The sequence below is a fragment of the Sorex fumeus genome, unplaced genomic scaffold, assembly GCF_029834395.1.
Source record: "Sorex fumeus unplaced genomic scaffold, SorFum_2.1 ptg000240l, whole genome shotgun sequence".
Classification (NCBI taxonomy): domain Eukaryota; kingdom Metazoa; phylum Chordata; class Mammalia; order Eulipotyphla; family Soricidae; genus Sorex; species Sorex fumeus.
In genome coordinates, this window is record NW_026606297.1 from 8,876,889 (window position 1) to 8,892,304 (window position 15,416).

The 15,416-nt window shown below is 36.4% G+C and overlaps 1 pseudogene; it reads left to right on the plus strand.

Moving 5' to 3' along the window:
• The first annotated feature begins 13,225 nt into the window (after positions 1–13,225).
• On the plus strand, positions 13,226–14,879 carry LOC130018170 (ubiquitin-conjugating enzyme E2 D3-like; annotated as a pseudogene).
• The last annotated feature ends 537 nt before the right edge of the window (positions 14,880–15,416 follow it).

A 15,416-nucleotide genomic window follows, 5' to 3' on the forward strand; every position in this document is an offset into this window, starting at 1 on the left:
TTTGCTGTGATTAGTGTATTTCTCTACTATCAATTTTATTCTCCACAAATACTTTCAAGACAGGATAAAAAGATACACATATAGCTGAAATATTCACTGGAGACAATGTATCTTACTCTATAGAAAATATGTAAATTACTTTTAAAACTTTGGGATTGAGGTATTAGCAGTTAGAATCAAGAGTCAGTAAACTCCCTTATATTCACAATATTTTTAAAACTGGTGCCGCTGCTTCTTTATCTTTCTTCTTTCTTGAGCTTTCTGTATACTGTTTTACTTGGAGTTCTTAGCTTTTTAATTTTTCTTATATTTTCCATAACATTTTTATATAAGAATATGGAGTGTTATATTTTTTGACAACAATGAATCTTTTAGGTAATTATAATTTATCTTTTTCATTTTACATCTCATAATCAATTATCTCATTTGTTGATACTTCCTGAGTGATGACATTACCACAACATAGATTTCAAATTTTTGCTTCAATATATTATTTGCAGTCCCTTTATATTTCTATGAATGACATTCAGTATTTTGAATGTCTTCATTAAAGTATTATTTTCCTTTGCTATAGGTTTGAACATTTCTGATATATTATAGAGATCTTATCACCTGTTTCAAAGATTCCTAATAATGCATAGGAACTCTTCAAGTTTACATGATGAATAATTTCTGCTGAGTCAGTCCTTCAAACTCACCTATGCTTCAAAAAAGCTTTTTTTTTTTGGTTTTGGGATCACATCCGGCCATGCACAGGGTTTACTCCTGGCTCGTGCTCTCAGGAATTACTCCTGGCGGTACTCAACCATATTGGTTGCTGGGAATCGAACCCGGGTCAGCCGAGTGCAAAGCAAACATCCTACCCCTTGTGCTATTGCTCCAGCCCCCAAAAAAGCATTTCAAAGCATTGATGAGCTTTCTTTTATTCTTTTTTCTATTTATCACTGATGATATTCATTCCTGGTTCTTTTCATTATATATTTTCACACATTTTTGTAGTTACCAAGAATTCCGTAATTATTTTCTCCTCTCTGTCTCTGCTGCCTTCGTTGCTTCCCAGCTAAGAATTCAGTTTACTCATCCTTTGTCCTTCTTATTGGGGTGACAGACAAATTAGTTACCAATAATTGAGAAAACTTTTTTTGTGTGCTGTTTATTATTTAATTACTATTATTAATTTGTGTGTGTGCTGTGCTTCAGTCTGGTGATGCTCAAGGGTCTCTACTGGCACTGCACAGAGGACTTACACCTGGAGAAGCTTGGAGAAACATATGGAATGCCAGGATACCAACACACAGGGATCATATAAGGGTCGACCACATATAAGTCAAATGCTCTATGTACTATATTATCACTCTCACTCTGTATGTACTTTTAAATTTATAAGTTTGGCCTTCCTCGCCACCTTTAGAATAATTTTTCTATCTTCTATACGACCTTACTTTATTACGAATTATACATACTACATTTTAAATATTTAAGTGAAATCTAGGTTTTATCAACACTGAAGGTTATTAGGTGATGGATGACCTAGACAGTGTTGATAAAATCTAGATTTCACTTAAATATTTAAAACGGCTGGAGCGATAACACAGCGGTCGGTTGTTTGCCTTGCATGCGGCCAACTTGGCAGACCTGAGTTCGATTCCTCCGCCCTTCTTGCAGAGCCCAGCATGTTACCGAGAATATCTCGCCCGCATGGCAAAGCTTGGCAAGCTACCCATGATGTATTCGATATGGCAAACACAGTGACAACAAGTTTCACAACGGAGACATGACTTGGCCTGCTGGAGCAAATCGATGAACAACGGGAGGACAGTGCAGTGCTACAGTACAGTCTAGGTTATTATATAAGTCATTATATAGGGATATTTTCATGAATCCTGGTCAATATCTATCGGCCAATATGCTCTATGATTTTTTCCATTCTAAAGTGCATTAAATATATCTTCACTCTCCTAGTATCAACAGCCACCATCCTCATGTTTGTAATCTCATAAATAAGAATAATATACTTATGATATTCAACCTGGATATCATTCCAGGAAATAGCTCCCAAAACTATAGCAGAGCCTGTGGAAGCCTAATTAGTGTATTCTTCTGAGAGATTCTTTAATTCTTTAACCTAGTTTTTACTTAGCAATAATCTTAATGCATTCTTCAATCCGTACAAATCCCTGTTATTCTGTTAAACTTTGTCATATATATTACACACAATGAAATTTTCCTCTTTTGACATTTACTGGATCTCTGGTTTGTTCCTCCCACCAAAGTTTAAAACCCAGTTATAAAGGAAAGTATTCATAAATCCTACTTAGGCAAAGATTACACTACTGCATTTATATCTCAGAATCTGTTTATTTTATTTATTGTACTTAATGATTTTGTGTTGTTTAAAATGTCTTCTGGCACCATTTACAGTTAGTAAAATCAATGTACCAATTGACTGACTCTATTTAGGTGGCAACAATATACCTTCGTTTTGATCTTTTATTATAATATACATGTTAATACTCTGAAAAAAACAAGCAAACAAAAGGTTCACTCTAAACAAAATCAATTGACAAAGACCCAAATGATAATGGTATTTGCAAATGAACATCACATATGAATCTGATAGCTATAGCCTTGAAAGTAAAACAAAACAAAATAACTCAGAAATATAGGTAAATGGAAACAGATATAGACATACATAAGCTCTAAAATATATAATGATTATTCATGAATAACTACAAATAAAAACTACACAATGATCCTACTTCTCACTTTTTTCCTATTAGAATACTTGCCATTATAGATTCCACGCATATTATTGAAAGCCAATGGAAATACAGGCATTTTCCTAATCATTTGGCAAAACACAAACTGGACAAAATGTTTGGGAAAAGGAATGGTTATTGTGTGTGTGCTAAGTTTGTATCTATATTCAAATTTCATGGAGAAAGTTCACTTTCTAGATATTTACCTCACCTCAACATATCATCTCGGTATTATAACAAAATGTATTTAGTTTTATTCAGAAACATTTTTTCTAGTGGCGAAATTTTAAATATTAGTTATTTGCATATAGTAAGAAAAGCAGCCATGTAAATTATTCACACATTGGAATATTATGCACTGAAAAACAAGAATGAAGATGTGTTCTCTGAAGTGATAGGAGGAATTTCAAAAATGTACTGTAAGATTGAAAAAGCCTAGAATATGTCATGGCTGGAGAGACAGTTCAATGGACATACTGTGTGCTTTATATATTAACAATATTAACAATAATCAGCACTACATCACCTACTGAGTTGGGCTAGGAATAACTCTAAGCACAGAACCAGGCGTACACCCAAAGTGTCACTGGTGTTTCATCCTACCAAACAGATTAAAAATAAAAAGAAGTTATAGTATTTTAATCCTATATCGAATATATATATACATAATTGAAATATTCTATATATGGTTCAAAAATGAAAGAAATTTGATAACATAAGCAAAAATGGTTACCTCTCCAGGTTGATAGAAAATGCCATAAAGTAGTAAACTTGGAAATAATGCAGAAATAATAGGAAATGTGATTATAACCTGAATATCTCTAATTATAACCTCTCACATAGTTAATTTTTAGGGAGTGATTTTCACATACAAATTTAAACAAATGATAATGTTAGGAAAAAGAAAAATAATAAATAGACCTCTTTTTCAAATAAACATTAAAAGTACACTGAAGGATGAAATTTTACTGATTTTTGATAATAAATAAATTTGGCATAAATTCCTGAGAATTAAAAAAAAGTAGCTATAACAAGCTATGATTTGTATAGAGTCTGGCAAACTCCCTGTGGCATACCCAATATGCCAAATTCCAGTAACAATGATGGGTCTCATTCTCTTAAAGAGCCTTGAATATAGCACTTAAAAATCTCAGGGCTAGGATGAAGGAGACATTACTGGGGCTTGCTGGAGGCAATCGACGAATAACAGGATGGTCGTGATTCGTGATTCGTGATTTGCATAGCAATAACTCATCATACTCAAATTATTAGCTAAGTAAATAAATGCATGTTTATCCTTATACAGAACAAATAAGTAAATATAGTTTGAGTAATGTCACTGTCACTGTCCTCCCATTGTTCATTGATTTGCTCAAGCGGGCCCAGTAATGTCCCCATTGTGAGGCTTGTTGTTACTGTGTTTGGCATATCGAATACGTCATGGGTAGCTTGCCAGGCTTTGCCCTGCGGGCGAAATACTCTCAGTTGCTTGCTGGGCTCTCCGAGAGGGATAGAGGAATCGAACCCAGCTCGGCCAGGCTGGCAGCATGCAAGGCAAACACCCTACCGTTGTGCTATCGCTCCAGTTTGAGTAAAAGTGCCAAGATTTTCTACTACCAAAAATAGCATTACAAACATAGAAAGTAGAAGTGATGAAGTTCATAGTGATAGGTTATAATTGGGCATATGTGGTTGTCTAGTCAATTAGTGCAACTTTATGAAAGACATTTCAGTGGGTAGAGTAATGCGGATAATGACTTGATGGGCAAACAGGTTCTACTATTCATGCAATTATTTTTAACTTAATGTTCTGCATCCTTGCATGAAGTCAACCTGGGTTGAATACTGGAATCTTATATGGTCCCATGAACACGGTCAGAAGTGATTCTTGAGTGAAGAGCCAGGAATAAACCCTGAACACCACGAGGTGTGACCCCACAATTAAAAAAAAAAAAGAAAAAAGGAATGCTTACAAAGAACAATATTCTCTTTCTTTAGTTTCAAACTCTCACCTTTAGTTTGAAACACCTTTAGTCAGATTTCATATATTTTTGAAAAATTAATAAGTATCTGGAAAGTGTCTGGAAGGAAATAATGACATGAACAAAGTTAAAAAGAATTCCTCTTATTTGAGGATCTATACTCCCTCAATAACAAAACAAATACATTAACAAGATGCATTTATTATATTTTGAGTCAGGTGACTTCTTGGAGTGACTTGGTGGTCATGAGTAATTTTTAATTTAGAATTGCTGGGTGGATTAATTTTCTTCATCAATGAACTGTGGCTCAATTATAGATTTACAGTAAGAAGACTAATGATTCTGTAGGTTTTACTCTTTTTCTTTATCTCTTTTAGGAAAAACCTATAAATATATATACATATATATAATGTCAAAATAATTCATCACATTGAGAAAGTATAATTGAGACGAAGAATTTTCAGATCTAAGCTATATGGAGATAATGTTGGTAGAAGAAATAATTTGAAAGATATCAAAGTGATGAGGGTTATAAAGTTGTGTCAAGAAAAACTGAGTAAGAGAAAAAAGTAAGTAAGTAAAATATGAAAGTAAATAAAATGGCTATGCAAGAATACCAAGTTTGTGCTATCAGGTACAAAGCAATTTGATTTGATAAGGCTGTTAGAATAGAGATCAAAAATTTATAAAAGTGTCATAGTAGACAAGTAAACCTAGGCATCTTAGACCATTTATTCCTTAATGGAATAATAATGATATAATCTATAATTCTTTAATACAACGTCCATATTTACCAAGAAATTGCATATGTTATTCTGATTTGAGACTAAATACATAGTATCATAAATCTCATGTGAAATAATTGATGAATATCACATCATTACCGTACTTAAGTAAAACAAATGATTACTGAAACATCAGATTAAAGACAAAAATTTCTAAAATTTCAATTTTTACATGAAATATTGAGAAATACGAACAAGCAAAATGGATAGCATATTAATACATACAATGCTATTTAGCTTTCTCTTATTACTTCATTCAAATATACAACTGGGATACATAAGATGCATGTTTATTAGAGGATAGGAGAAGAAATTATTAAGGGATTGGTGTGTATATATATATATATATATATATATATACATACACACACACATATATATAGCACTGTATAGCACTGTCCTCCTGTTGCTCATGGATTTGATCGAGCAGGCACCAGTAATGTCTCCATTGTAAGACTTGTTACTGTTTTTGGCATATCGAATACTTCATGGTTAGTTTGCTAGGCTTTATTGAGCGGACGCAATACTCTCAGTAGCTTGCTGGGTTCTTCGAGAGGGGTGGAGGAATCAAACCGGGGTTGACCTGGGTCTACTGCATGCAAGGCAAACGCCCTACCCGCTTTCTATCACTCCAGCCTACACACACATACACACACACAGACATATATATATATATATATAATTTATATGTATGCATATTCACACACATACAAACATAGACATATATAGTTTACTTTGTTGTTATTTTGTGCCACAAGGATCAAAACAAGGTCTTTAACATGTAAAGTCTATCATTGTATCACATGCACAAGCTCAAGACTTAAATCTTCCACAAGATTTAATGCATTTATTTGTCAGTTTGAGTTTTATCATTCTATAATGTGGAAGCCAGATTACTTGATAAATCATAAGCCATCTGGACTTCTAATTTTTTGCACGCATCTTTGGGACATTTTACAAACAATTTTCTAGCAACAAAATAGACAATTAAACCTAAATAGCCCAGTTGAAAAACTTAAGATAGCCAAGGAGATATTTTTCTAAAGTATGAGAACCATCAACAGCTATATGAAATGATGTTTGATATTACTCTTTATTGAGAAAATGATAACCACAACCACAGTTAGATATCACATAACAAGTTAATTGAGGTGATTCTAAATGTTTCTCAATTTCTTTCTCTCTTTTTTTTCTTCTTGGGTCATACCCGGCGATGCATAGGGTTACTCCTGGCACATGCACTCAGGAATTACTCCTGGTGGTGCTCGGGGGACCATAGGGGATGCTGGGAATCGAAGCCGAGTTGGCTTCATACAAGGCAAAGCCCTACCCACTTACTCGCTGTGCTATCGCTCCAGCCCCAGGTTTCTCAATTTCTTCCAGGTTCTCCTAGTGTCAAATAGTTGTTATAGAAATCGCTTAGAATCTTTTGTGTTGCTGAAGTATTAGTAATAGCTTCTTTCCTTAAATCTTAGATTTTATTAGATTTTTCTCATTGTCTTTATGAGTCATCCTGAAAGAACACCAATCTTGTTTACTCCTTCAAAAATTAAATCCTGGTTTTATTTTTTCCTTTTAATTGTTTTCTTGATCTACTCTTACTCGTATTATCTTTTTATTTTATTGACTTTGGATTTCATTTGCTGTTGTATTTGTTTTTTTCCAAGTTTTTCAGGATGTAAAGTTATGTTAGGGCTGGAGCGATAGCACAGCAGGTAGGGCGTTCGCCTTACAAGCGGCCAACATGGCCGACCCGAGTTCGATTCCTCGCCCCTCTCGGAGAGCCCGGCAAGCTACCGAGAGTATTCGATATGCCAGACACAGTAACAACAAAGTCTCCAATGGAGACGTTACTGGGCCCGCTCGAGCAAATCGACGATCAACGGGAGGGCCTTTACCTTTTACCTTTAAAGTTATGTTATGAACTTCAACTTTTCTCTTTTTCTTAGTATATATGCCTGTACTCTTGCTATGAACGGATAGCAATGCTTTTGTTATGTCTCATAGGATCTTATGTTTGTTTCTTCATTCTCCCCTGCTTAGAGGTATCCTTTTATTACTCCTGTGTTTTTTTATAAGTATATTTAATATTATCCCAACAAAATGGTGTGATATTAAAATAAAATCAAACTTTCCGGTCAGTGGAGCCGAATCGAGTATATATTTTCAGGTCCTTTAAGATGTCAATTTAAATAGATTATACCAATGACTTCGATTTGCTCGAGCGGGCCCAGTAACATCTCCATTGGAGACTTTGTTGTTACTGTGTCTGGCATATCGAATACGTCACGGGGAGCTTGCCAGGCCCTGCCGTGCGGGCGAGATACTCTCAGTAGCTTGCCGTGCTCTCCGAGAGGGGCGGAGGAATCGAACTCGGGTCGGCCATGTTGGCTGCGTGCAAGGCAAACACCCTACCACTTCAGCAACCAATTATCTGTAGAAAGGCCAATGTTCAACTGGTGGGATCTTAGGTTATAAAATTTCATTTATCTCCTCCTGGCATAAAAATATGCCATGGCTGTTTATTTTTAATTTAATTTTACTATTTTATTGAATCACTATGAGATATAATTGCAAGCTTTCATGTTTGAGTTACAATCATGCAATGATCAAATACCTGTCCCTCTACCAGTGCACTTTCCCTACCAATAATCTCCCCAGTATACCGCCCCCATTTTCCACCCTTCCGCTGCCTCCATGGCAGACAATTTCCCCCATATTCTCTGTCTCTTTCTAATTTTGGCCATTATGGTTTAAAATAGAGATACTGAGAGGTTATCATATTTGGTCCTTTATGTACCTTCAGTACACATCTTCCATCCTGACCGATCCCTCCAACCATCATTTCCTTAGTGATCCCTTCTCTATTCCAGTTGCCTTCTCCTCCCACTCATGAGGCAGGCTTCCAACAATGGAGCAATCTCCTGGCCCTTGTGTCTACTGTTCTTCGGTGTCAGTCTCATGTTATGTTATTTTATACTCCATAAATGAGTACAGTTCTCCTGTGTCAGTCCCTCTCTTTCTGACTCATTTTGTTTAGCATGATATTCTCCATGTCTATCCACTTATAAGCAAATTTCATAAATTCATTTCTCCTAACAGCTGCATAGTATTCCATTGTGTAGACATACCAAAGTTTCTTTAGATAGTTGTCCTTTCTCAGACACTCAAGTTGCTTCCACATTTCGACTATTGTGAACAGTGCTGCAATGAACATACAGGAGCAGATGTCATTTCTATTGTGATTTTTTGAACCCTCAGAGTATATTCCCAGAAGTGATATTTCAGGGTCATATGGAATTTCTAGTTTTTGGAGGAATGTCCATATTGTTTTCCAGAAAGGCTGGACCAGTCTGCATTCCCACCAACAGTTAAGGAGCGTCCCTTTCCCCCCACATCCACGCCAGCAATGGTTGCTTCTGTTCTTTTAATGCGTGCCACTCCCTGTGGTGTGAGATGATATCTCATTGTTGTTTTGATCTGCATTTCCCCCATGATTAGAGTTGTGGAACATTTTTCCATGTATCTTTTGGCCATTTGTATTTCTTTTTTGAGGACGCTTCTGTTCATTTCTTCTCCCTATTTATTGATGGGGTTGGAGGTTTTTTCTCGTACAGTTCTACTAGTATATATACTACTTGTATATCCTGGATATTAATTCCTTATCAGATGGGTAACTGTTACTGTCACTGTCCTTCATTGATTTATTCGAGCGGGCCCAGTAACATCTTCATTGTGACAATTGTTACTGTGTTTGGAATATGAATACGTCATGGGTAGCTTGCCAGGCTTTTCCATGCAGGCGAGATATCTTGGTAGCTTCCCGGGTTCTCCGAGAGGGGTGGAAGAATCGAACTTGGGTCAGCCATGTTGGCCGCTTGCAATGCAAACACCCTACCTGCTGTGCTATCCCTCCAGCCATTGTGTAAATATTCTTTCCCATTCTGTGGGCTCTCTCTATTTTAGTCACTGTTTCTTTCGAAGTGCAAAAACTTCTTAATTTGATGTAGTCCCATTTGTTTATGCTTGTTTCCACTTGCTTGGTCAGTGTTGTTTCATCCTTAAAGATGCTTTTAGCTTCAATGTCATGTAGGGTACTGCCTACATTTTCCTCCATGTACATTATGGATTCATGTCTGATATTGAGGTCTCTAATGCATTTTGATCTGACTTTTGTGCCTGGTGTTAGACAGAGGTCAGAGTTCTTTTTTTTTTTTTTTGCAGGTAAGTATCCAGTTTTCCCAGCACCACTTGTTGAAGAGGCTTTTCTTGCTCCACTTCATATTTCTTCCTCCGTTGTCAAAGATTTCTTGAGCAGGCTCAGAAACATTGTGAGACTTGTTGTCACAGATTAAGTGGTCATATATTTGAGAGTCTGTGACAGAATATTCGATTCTGTTCCATTGATCTGTGGGTCTGTTTCTAGCCCAATACCATGCTGTTTTAATTACTACCACTTTGTAGTACAATTTGAAGTTGGGGTAGGTGATGCCACCCATTTTCTTTTTCTCAAGGATTGCTTTAGGTATTTGTGGGGGTTTATTGTTCCATATGAATTTCAGGAGTGTTTTGTCTATTTCTTTGAAAAATGTCATGGTTATCCTTATAGGGACCGCATTAAATCTGTATAATGCATTGGGGAATATTGTTTATGGCTGTGTTAAACTGTTCTCTATCCTGTTCATATTGGAATAGTTGATGCATCATCTTGATCCTTAAATATTAGGAATGAATATTAGTCCCTTTTTACTTTGTTACAGAGTATTGGATCATTCCTGAACATTATCCAGTCTTTGTAAAAGTATTTTTTAAGTAAACTTTCCTCTAATTGTCTAGTTGAATTTCTGGACTCTTAGATGGAAAATGGTAAACTGATAAGTTAATATATATTAATAGATCTCACCATTTGCTCAAAATGTCTCAATTACTCAACTACTTATTGTTAACATAGTCTTTCTTATTTTTGATTTGTACTATTTTTTCTCATTAAGTACATCTTTTGAACAAAGTACCAGAAATCAGTAATTTTGAAAGCAGATATATTCTTTTTACATTAAGCCACTTTATCTCTTAGATTTTATTGCCATAATTCCAAAATTATAAAATTTTCAATTGCATTGAAGGCATTTGGATAAAATTATTCAACAAAAAATTTTATATTGACAATTTCAAATTATATACTTTGATTACATATCTGAATGCTCCTGTTATAATGAGTATTTTTTATAATTTTTGTACTAATGGGACATCAATGAAATAAAGACTTCTACAGAAGCAAAGAGCAGAAAGCTAACTCACGTAAACTGTGATGATTCTAGTTCAATGAGTTAGTTATTAGAATTTGCAGTAACTTTTCCACCACAAAAAGAAATATAGCTATTTCTTTTGAAAACTAGTACCCATATATTACTTATATTCATTTTTGAAAAGTAGGTCAAATAAAAAATGGCATTTATTGGATGATTTCCTTTTTTTAAACTTTCAGCTGTTGAGATAAGTACTATAAGATTTGAGAAACAAGAAGCTTTGTCTTCCCAGTTATTCATTTGGCGAATTTGTCAATCTGTTGGTAGATAATCTCTTTTTCTCTCTGTCCCATTTTGAGTTCATGCTGCAGGAATACTAAATGATCTGCGTACCTCTGAGTGCATCAATCTGTTCATATCTCTCTGACTTTGCTCAAGTTACCTCAGCCTTGGAAAGTATTTCTATTGCTATCTCTCAAGTTAAATATTTTCTATTTTTAAAACCTTTTTTAACCTACCTGCCCACCTAAATCAGAATGAATCATATCCTCCTTTTCCTGCTTGCATACTCACTGAATTCTTCCTATATTTCATTGACAGTATGAGATTATAAAGAAAAGAGATTCTGCACCTGTTCAGCACACCAGTTAGGCAAGAATATCAAAGGAGAAAAAATAAAAATGCTGATGTTCATTATATATTTTTTAAATGTGAGGTATCACATGTTATCAAACTCTCATTTGCACAATTTTACTTTTTATCTTCATTGATATGTGAAAAAGTAATAAAAATCTGTACAGACATAAAATGCTTCCTGAGTATAGCTCATGCAATAAAAATAAAATATTAATTTATTTTTGAGAAGATGTAACATTCTTAGCAAACTAACAGTAAACAGACCTTAACCTCATGGAGAGCAACTGCAAACTCTATGTGAACAAGCTGTACACAGTGGCATTATTTGCACAATTATTAACTTTAAACACAGGCGATGTTAAAATATATGTCATAAATATGTTAACATAGGTAGCCTTTTCTTTCGGGTATATGAATTAATAATTACTATAATTTATGAATGAATCACGAGAACATTTTATTATTTATTGTATTGAATCACTGTGGGACACAGTTACATAGCTGTTCATGATAGATGTTCAGTCATACAACGTTCCAATAACCACCCCTTCCCCAACTTACATTTGCCATCACCATTGTCCCTATTTTCCCACCCGCAACCACCTGACTCCCCATCTCTATGACAGATATGGAGAAGTTACAATGTTTGTTCCATTTCCTACTTTTGTCATGCAGTTCTTATCTAGAATGATCATTTCCAACTGTCACTGTCACTGTCCTCCCGCTGTTCATTGATTTGCTCAAGCAGGCCCAGTAACATTGTGAGACTTGTTACTGTGTTTGGCATGTCAAATACGTCATGGGTAGCTTGCCAGGCATTGCCATGCGGGTGAGACACTCTCGGTAGCTTGCCGGGCTCTCCGGGAGGGGGGGAAGAATCAAACTCAGGTTGGCCATATTGGCTGCTTACAAGGCAAACACCCTACCCGTTGTGCTATCGCTCCAGCCCATTTCCAACTATGCTATGAAAATGTTTTATTAATATTGATTTCTTTACATTTATTTTACAACATTCTATATCTATCAAGAAAATATTAATTTCAGTTTTTTGCATTCAGTGATGTCTACAAGGTGATCTATTGCAGTTCATGTTAGGTAGTCGAACAGTGCAATACATGATCAGTTGCCTTTGCTTTATTTAAAAATGTTTACAAAGAAAAAATAATTCATAAGAATTGCAAGCATATGAAGTGTTCATGTATTGTTCACATGATAATGGTATGGAAATTTAAAATATATTAAGATTTTATTACTTTGAATTAGAGTAATCAACATAGATATATATGGAAAGATACGTATGTGACCTTTAGATAAGAGAAGAAAGCTAATGTTAATTCAATATAAAAATACAGTATTACTAGAGCTCCAAAACTGTGACTCTGTTACCTCATATGACAATACACTGTGATGACTAGCCTCTGATAGACTTCCTAACCAGTGGTGAAAAGATTTTTTTTTATTTATTTATTGAATCACTGTGGGAAAGGTTACAAAGCTTTCAGGTTTAGGTCTCAGTCATGCAAATATCAAACACATTTCCCTTTACCAATACTTATTTTTTACCATGAAGAACCCCAATTAAACCCCACCCCCCACCCCTCCCAATGCCTACGAGGCAGATGAATTCTAGTTGACACTCTATCTGCTTTGATTAGATTCACTGTCAGTGGTGGAAAGATTTTGTTCATGTATGTTTTAGATCCAAATTCGTTGTAATCAGGAACTACTCCCAATTATGTACTCCCATCACTCTCGAAGGGAGGAACTACATCCAAGGCCCTAACCACTGAACTATCTCTCAAACCCTGATTTAAAAGATGTTTAAAGAGGCGGCTGCTGCCTTCCAGTTCTCCAAGCTTCTCGGTGGCTGGAGTGCAGGGCCTGCTGGGGCTGTGGTGAGCAGGGCACCTTGTGTGGTGGAGCCGAAACTGCAGTCCCCCAGTGTCCCAGCGGAGCCTCCGAGTCCGGCCCGCTGCGCATGGAGCACTGACAGCCGATACTCAGCCACTGCAGTGCTGAAAAGGATCAATAAGGAACTTAGGGATTTGGTCCGTGACCCTCCAGCATAATGCTCTGCAGGTCCAGTTGGGGATGATATATTCCATTGGCAAGCCACCATTATGGGACCTAATGACAGCCCATATCAAGGCGGTGTATTCTTTTTGACAATTCATTTTCCTACAGACTCCCCCTTCAAACCACCTAAGGTTGCTTTTACGACAAGAATTGATCATCCAAATATTAACAGTGATGGCAGCATTTGTCTCAATATTCTAAGATCACAGTAGTCTCCAGCTTTTAACTATTTCTAAAGTTCTTTTTATCCATTTGTTCACTGCTATGTGATCCGAATTACTGGACTACAGTTGAATCTTACGAAGACAATGTTTATGAGAAACAGCCTGATTCCTGATGCCCCATTCGCTCTCAACGGAATGACCATCTCCGAATGCAACAGCTATGTGTACCTAGGTCGAGAAGTCAACATGACAAATGACCTGGCACCCGAGTTGCGCAGGAGGGAGAGAGCAGCTTGGAATGCCTTCAAGAGCATCGAAGAAATAGCTAAGAGGAAAAAGAACCTCTGGCTCCGGACACATCTCTTTGATTCCACTGTTCTTCCTGCATTAACATATGCCTCAGAGGCCTGGGCCCGAAGCAAACAGGATGAGAACGCTATTCGGGTCTCTCAAAGAGGAATAGAAAGAGCTATGCTTGGAATATCACGTTTCACTCAAATGAGAGAAAGAATCCGGAGTTCCGACATCCGTCGACGATCAAGAATCAGGGACGTTGTCTCGTTTGCCAAGGTGTCAAAAATCAGATGGGCTGGTCACGTAATGAGATTTAAAGACGACCGCAGGACTAGAGCTGTTACTGACTGGATTCCACGGGATGTCAAAAGACCACGTGGCCGCCCACCTACCAGATGGTCAGACTTCTTCATCAAGATCATGAACGATTGGTTTGAGGCTCTTCGTGTTCCTAGAGCGAACAGACGCCTTTGGGCTACACTAGCACACGACAGGGACAAATGGAGACGTTACTGGCGCCCGCTCGAGCAAATCGACAATTAACGGGAAGTCAAGTGATCAAGTGATGTGATCCAAACCCAGAGGACCCCCTAGTAACACAGATTGCACGGATCTATAAAACAGACTGAGATAAGTACAACAGAATATCTCAGGAATGGACTCAGAAGTATGCCGTGTAATGCTACCTTAAAGTCAGAATAACCTGCATTTTAGCTGGATTAAACATTAAATTACTGTTCTTTTTTTTTGATTTTCTTATCCGGCTGCTCCCCTATCGGACCTCATCTTTTTTAATTTTATTTTTTGTTTACCTCCCTCCATTCATTCACATGTTCATCTGAGAAGACTTAAGTTCTTCCAGCTTTGGACAATAACCGCTTATAGAAACTATAAAGTAGTTACAGGAGAACAGTTGCCCAAGATTCAGATATTTTTTTTTAAATGGAGCATGTGTATTATGTAGCCAATGTCTTCACTCTAACGTGGTTATAAGACTAACCATTCCTCCCTGCTCTAAGATGCTGAAGAAGCCATCTGAGGGGAAATGGTGGGGGCTCAGTGTTCACATCTGTGAAGCAGCATTGTTTTAGCAGCACCCATACTGTTTAAACCTTCCACTGTCAGAGATGCGAGGTTACATGATATGCATAATGCTCATAACTGATGTGGCTGGAGAATTGGTATTGAACCTATAGCATAAGCAGAACAGAAAATGTGATATATTTTATGCATGTCAATAAAGGAAAGTCCTGTTCATGTTCTACAGAGAATAGAAATTGGAAGTCAACACCCTTTGTATTCCAAAATAGAGTCTCAAACATTTTGTAATTTTCATTTAAATTGTTAGGAGGCTTGGAGCTATTAGTTAATCTATTTTCCAATACACTGTTTATTATAGCAGTGAATAAATGATGCAAGTTGTCAATGGATGAGTGATCAACTAATAGCTCTGCTAGTAATCAATTTATTTTTC